Source organism: Zea mays, chromosome 7, assembly GCF_902167145.1.
Source record: "Zea mays cultivar B73 chromosome 7, Zm-B73-REFERENCE-NAM-5.0, whole genome shotgun sequence".
NCBI lineage: Eukaryota > Viridiplantae > Streptophyta > Magnoliopsida > Poales > Poaceae > Zea > Zea mays.
The window spans coordinates 4,902,871-4,908,653 of NC_050102.1; the positions used below are offsets into that span (position 1 = coordinate 4,902,871).

At 40.1% G+C, this 5,783-nt stretch overlaps 1 long non-coding RNA gene, 4 other non-coding genes and 1 pseudogene across 5 annotated transcripts; all 6 read right to left on the reverse strand.

The window, feature by feature from the left end:
* Positions 1 to 2,299: 2,299 nt before the first annotated feature.
* Positions 2,300 to 4,597, reverse strand: LOC103631937 (uncharacterized). The gene is made up of 2 exons (XR_555563.4): positions 4,272 to 4,597; positions 2,300 to 2,555 (listed from the first exon to the last, which is right to left on the reverse strand). It is a non-coding gene; the product is annotated as an uncharacterized lncRNA (long non-coding RNA).
* On the reverse strand, positions 2,834 to 2,909 carry LOC111589805 (uncharacterized; annotated as a pseudogene).
* LOC111589867 (small nucleolar RNA SNOR75) lies at positions 2,968 to 3,055 on the reverse strand. The gene has a single exon (XR_004851697.1). It is a non-coding gene; the product is annotated as a small nucleolar RNA SNOR75 (small nucleolar RNA).
* On the reverse strand, positions 3,649 to 3,742 carry LOC111589870 (small nucleolar RNA SNOR75). The gene has a single exon (XR_004851699.1). It is a non-coding gene; the product is annotated as a small nucleolar RNA SNOR75 (small nucleolar RNA).
* LOC111589804 (small nucleolar RNA Z105) lies at positions 3,943 to 4,009 on the reverse strand. The gene has a single exon (XR_004851719.1). It is a non-coding gene; the product is annotated as a small nucleolar RNA Z105 (small nucleolar RNA).
* Positions 4,109 to 4,194, reverse strand: LOC111589869 (small nucleolar RNA SNOR75). Its single transcript, XR_004851698.1, has one exon. It is a non-coding gene; the product is annotated as a small nucleolar RNA SNOR75 (small nucleolar RNA).
* Positions 4,598 to 5,783: the final 1,186 nt, after the last annotated feature.

The window sequence follows — 5,783 nt, forward strand, 5'->3', positions numbered from 1 at the left end:
GTTTTTCTTTTGTTTTCCTTAGCATATATTATATTTTTCCTAAATGTTTGTCCTGGATTTACTATTTCTTCTCTCTCTTATTTATTTCTTTCTTTCCTTTACCCTCTCTCCTTTATTTACAAATTAAATCTATACTATATAAAGTACCAATTCCAGTTTTACCGAATTATGTAAAAAATAGATGACTTTACATTCACACTCACCTAAACAGCATAACATATATTTTTATTCAAGTATAATATAAAATAGTCTATCTATATCCATAGTCATGCATCTTTACCAATATATAGTTCATCAGTTTAAATTTTATAAAACCCACCTAACCAAATCATCCCTACACCCTTAAGAGCATCTTCAACAAAATGACTCAAAATAGTGCCCTAAAATTAAAACACTACATCATTTAAAATTTTTAAAACACTAAAAAATTGTGCTCCAACAATTAAGCACTAAATCATGTATTTTAGAAAAAAAAATAAATTATATTAATAGAAAAATAAAATATTGATAATGATGTAAAAAATATGGATAGGACACTAGTCTACTTTTGTGGTGTGTCTTATGTTTTTTTATAAAAAATTGTAAAACAGAGCACTATTGAAGCTATTTTTATGAGTTAAGTTATATATTTCAAACTAATTGCACGTGGACTTAACACAGCATCAAAACTCACTGTTCGAATCACTAGATAATTCTATCTCTTTTGCTTAAATCTAATAGACAATATTATTTAGATTATCTCTCATCCCTCTCCACGACCCTGTCACCTCCGGCCTCCCCACTCCCCCACGACATAGTTGCCACCTTCCCCCTCCCCTCACTCGTGTCGCCGCCGCTGACCTCTCCTTTCTTTGAGATCGTAGCGTTAGTACGAACTATATGCTAGTGAACGTCTAAGTAGTTAGATTTACACGTGACAGTGAACCTACCACAAATCTACAAATCTATTCATACATGGGTCACATCCAGCTCAATTCACTTATCTCTTCACAAATAGGTCACATCCATCTCAGTCTCTTTCATATTCATTCGTTCGCTATAACGATGGTTAAAGAGACTAAAGTTTAGTCTATGTCACATTAGTTATTTAAATGTTTATTACAAGTATTAATTACATTTTAATTATAAAAGTAATTACATAGCTGAAAGACTAAACAACGAGACAAATTTATTAAAATTAATTAATCTATAATTAGCACATGTTTACTGTAGCATCACATTAATTAATCATAGAGTAATTAAGTTTAATATGTCTGTCTTATGTTTAGCCCTCAATCTGTTTAATTTGTAACCAAACTATATTTAATATTTTAACTAGCATCTAAACATCTAATATGAAAGAGAGTAAGTCATGGAACCAAACAGGGCCTAAATTAGTGTCATGTGGCACTGATAACGTTAGCAAGCACCGAACCGAGTATGGGACATTGGGGCTGTTGCACCTTTTCACTATAACGGTGGATCTTTTATTGAAAAAGTGTCATGTAGCACTGATAACACCAACAACCATGAACCGTGTATGAGCCTGTTTGGGACAGATTTTTTTAAAAACTTTTATGAGAATCTGGACTTCTAAATAATTTATAATTTATAGATATCTATGGTTAAAAGGGGTAGATTTCTCCATCACGAGAATTCAGCGGATTCTATATTCACATTGATTTGAGTGATTTTTACAGAAACAATTCTCACGGAAGTGGATTAAGAAGCGCATTTTTCTTTCACAAAAACGATTCTCATGATAGTGGACTAAGACCATATTTGTGAAGACTTCACTTCAAAAATTATAGCTTCATTTTTCTAGCTTCACCATGAAACAACAAAATAGTAAGACGGATTTTAAGAGTGATTGACTTACAGACTCCAACATATATAATACAATTAACTTATGTGAGTTTTCTTAGTTATCCTTGATGATTAACGTGTGGAGAAAGATCAAAACAGTGTTTATGAAGCACCCTTTGAAGAGCTTCAAAAATTTTATAAATAGTTTCATTTTTTAAGTTACAACAAAGCACATGGAGCTGGACCTTTTTTATAGAAGAAACTAGAAAGGAATAAAATTTAAAGTACTCCGGCCTAAGTTGGGAAACATTTAGCTGCCAAAAACTGATTCATAGTTGCCTAATTCCGACCACAAGCCACGAACATATATGCATGTCAGGTCAGCTTACCATTGTCTGCTAACGATTTGGTAGCAACAAACGGTTTTCTAAACGACTTTGGTAACGAGTGTCCCTATATATGCACGTCAGGCTCAGGCCCTACCTACATATAGCAATTTCGAAGTCCACAACCATTGACAAGCACTCGCATCAACTAACAACTAAAGAATAAAGTGCAGAACACTTGATGCAATATCTAGACCACGGACAAACGCAAGGAATTTCTGATCCATAACAGACTGTCTTAGTAAAAAAACTAAAATTACTCAGTAAACAACAACCGAACGCAGAGAGACTCCAGGCGGGGACACTCCATGAATCTGCCTACTTGGACCTCTGCCTCATCTTTCGGCGCTTCCTCTTAAGCCGCCTCATCCGCTTCTTCTTCCACTGCACATCACAAGACAAACAAGAATACAAGATGGTGTCAGCGAAACCACAAAATGAATGCAAGGACCGAAAGATCAAAAAGAAGCCATTATTTTTTAACTGAATCAAAATGAAGACAAAGCAAAAGGTGAAAATGAAAAAGAAACAGGACACAAGCTGTCATTGTGGAGTTTCATGGATCGAATTAGAATGAAGCATCAATTGCTCCTCTTCATCTCCAAAATGATCACAAGCACTACATCCTATAAAAAAGCCAGATTATGACAAATCACAAAATTTGAGAATGAGTAGGAGGTATTTCTACTCACTTAGATCAGATCAGACAAACAAATATTTCTTTCCTCGTCACGCCAATCAGTTGCATATAAAAGGGCGAGAAAACAGAAACTAATTAATAATAAAGAATCAAGAGTTCTCTCAGACAAATGCCTCGATTGTCCCCATGGTTTAATGGAATGGATTAGATCGGACTCGTCATCTTTGTTGTCTCATCACAGAGAACAGTACAAGACCACAAAACAAATGCAGATTTCAAAATAACACAAACAAAGCCATGGGCCCATGTGAGATGCTGGGGCTCAATTACCTTGTTGTGCAGTCATCCCTTCATTGCTTTAACCCTAGGCTATCACATAGCAAACTTGCCCACCTAGGCGCCAACTATTAATTTATCCAACATATAAATCAAGGTCTCTAGCCCTTTGCTAAGGACCTCACCACGAGGCTGTTGCAGCATCAATTGCACCAACAATAAATCACAAAATCAAATACCAAATTCTGGTCACACATTCTCTCTGCAACAGTTGACACAAGTCTACTTAAAGGAGTATTTGTCAGTGGGATCCTTGTTGCAATTGGTCGCTCAAGTTTAGCCTTTCCAACCCATACCAACTACCAAGTGCTATTCAATTTGCAATGCCAAACAATTAGCTCGATGGTGGACCAAATAATAATAACCAAAAGAATCATGAAACATGCGTTGGCATTCAGATTGAGGAGACTCTCTTCCAGTGGATCAGAAATGTTATTAGTTCCCACGTAATGAGAGAGAAACAATCAAACAGTAGCCCGACACTGGAGCAACATTGTTGTGTTATCTCAGACAAATGCCTCGATTGTCCTAATGGTATAACACTATAACGGAATGGGTTATATCGGACTCGTCATCTGCTTGCTAATCACAGAGAACACGACATATTCATGTTCAACCCCCATCTGATGGTCATTCGATCAAGTACACAACATTAGTAGGAGACGTTTTGGTTGTATTAGCGACTCGATTTAATTGTGGTTTTGCACTGTCCTAACAATCATCAGCAGATGTGTTCGATTGGCAACTAGGGGAACTTCAAAACATTAGTGCAATACATAGTTGGAACGTCGGCATTCAGAATGAGTAGGAGGAATTTCTCATCTAGCAGATCAGACTTGTATTTCTTTCCTCATCATGCCAACCAAAAAATAAATAAATAAATAAAGGCAAAACAAACAACCGAACGACACTAGGAAACACCAAAAAAAAATACTAGCATCAATACAGCAAGAACGGTGGGTTCTCTCAGACAAATGCCTCGGTTGTCCACATGGTGTAATGGAATGGATTCGATCGGACTCGTCATCTGTTTGCTCATCACAGAGAACCGCACGGCGCGAGGCCACTACGAGACGAAACAGATAGCGGCGCAACGAGATTCGTAAGACGGGAGGGAAGCTCACCTTGGCCCTCATCGCGGCGGGATGACTGCCTCTCGGACGGGTTTGGGGGGAAACCGGAAGAGAGGCCTGTGATGCGACAGCGGCGGCGGCGGCGGTGCGAGCTCTCGCCGCGCTTCTATATAGGAGAGCCAGTGGATTAACCCTAGCAGGGATAACAGTCTTGGGCCAGATCTTAAGTTATCATGGGCCTCAATTATTAGACAAAAGAAAAAACACTGTGTGCCTTTTTTTCGTACAAGGTACACGCTATCTAAAACACGATACCTACAAGACGCACCAGCATGGTTTTCATATGTGAAGAGTCAGGTGGTCAAGTCAAGCTCAATTAGGCTCCCTGCTGTTGTCGCGAGTGGCCTCCTGGTGCTGAGAATATAGAACAAAAACAAGAGCATAAAACACGGTCTGACGTAAAATAATATATGTTAAACTAGCACGATCTGAATGTAGGTATGGATTGTGCCTCAAATTACGGTCTGTCAGCCCCAGCATGGCACGTACACAAGCTTGACCGGCATGGTTCAACAAATCATATATTGTTTAATTTCTTTAGTTTAGTAAGATATATACTTAATGTGATTGTAATATTTGGACTTTATATGGTCAAACACTACTCACATTGTTTAATATCTTTAATTTAGTAAGATATGGAGTTTATGTGGTTGTAATATTTGGATTTAATATGGTTCAGATATATGGGTCGAGCTTGGACCGTATGGCCCAACGAAGGCATGACGTGTTTTAGGGTTAGGTGAGACCATTGTTTCTACACTTTGGGCTGGCACGGTACGACCCAAACGTTTTCTAGGTCTTCTTGGTCCGAGTCCATTTGACCCGAAGCACGATAGACCTAGTCCGAGGCCGCCCGACCCGGCCCAACCCCTGTCGCCACTCGTCGTCGTCACTGTTCACAGGTTCGCCTGGTTCCGCCACTCTTTCTTCTTATTCCATGATGGTTTCACACCCTCTGAACCCCTTTCTCCTTCTTCCAGCCCTCCTCTTTGGTGTCGCGGGACAACCCCGCTCCTTATCGAAGAGCACGACAGAGAAGGAGGTGGCTCGCGCGCAGGTAGAGCAGCAATGGAAGGACAAGAAAGATAGGGTGGAGAAGAAACGGTGGAGGGTCGAGCACCAGATGCAAAGAGACCGCTGCGCCGAGATCGATTCAATCAACGAGGATGAAGACGACGATGACAATGCAAGCGCGGGCTCCGAGCTTTGGTCCATTCCTGATGCCCCTTGGACATCTCAACGGCTAATTCTGCTCTGACTTTTTCCTAGCAGGGCGTCGGATGTCTTTCATGTCGTGGAGGAGGTCGACTTCCTAGAGCTTTCCACCCTGTTCTTCAGGGCAATGGCTTTGGTGGCACTCGTCCCTCCATCCATCGAGCCCCTGGTCGGACGACCGACGGGGGCTACTTGTGTGGGAAGCTCTTCTGCCTCGGGCTCGTTAGTGGTTCTAACTGGCATACCCCCTAGGCCGCCCGTGCTCACCTCCAAAGCAAGTGGCAGGGC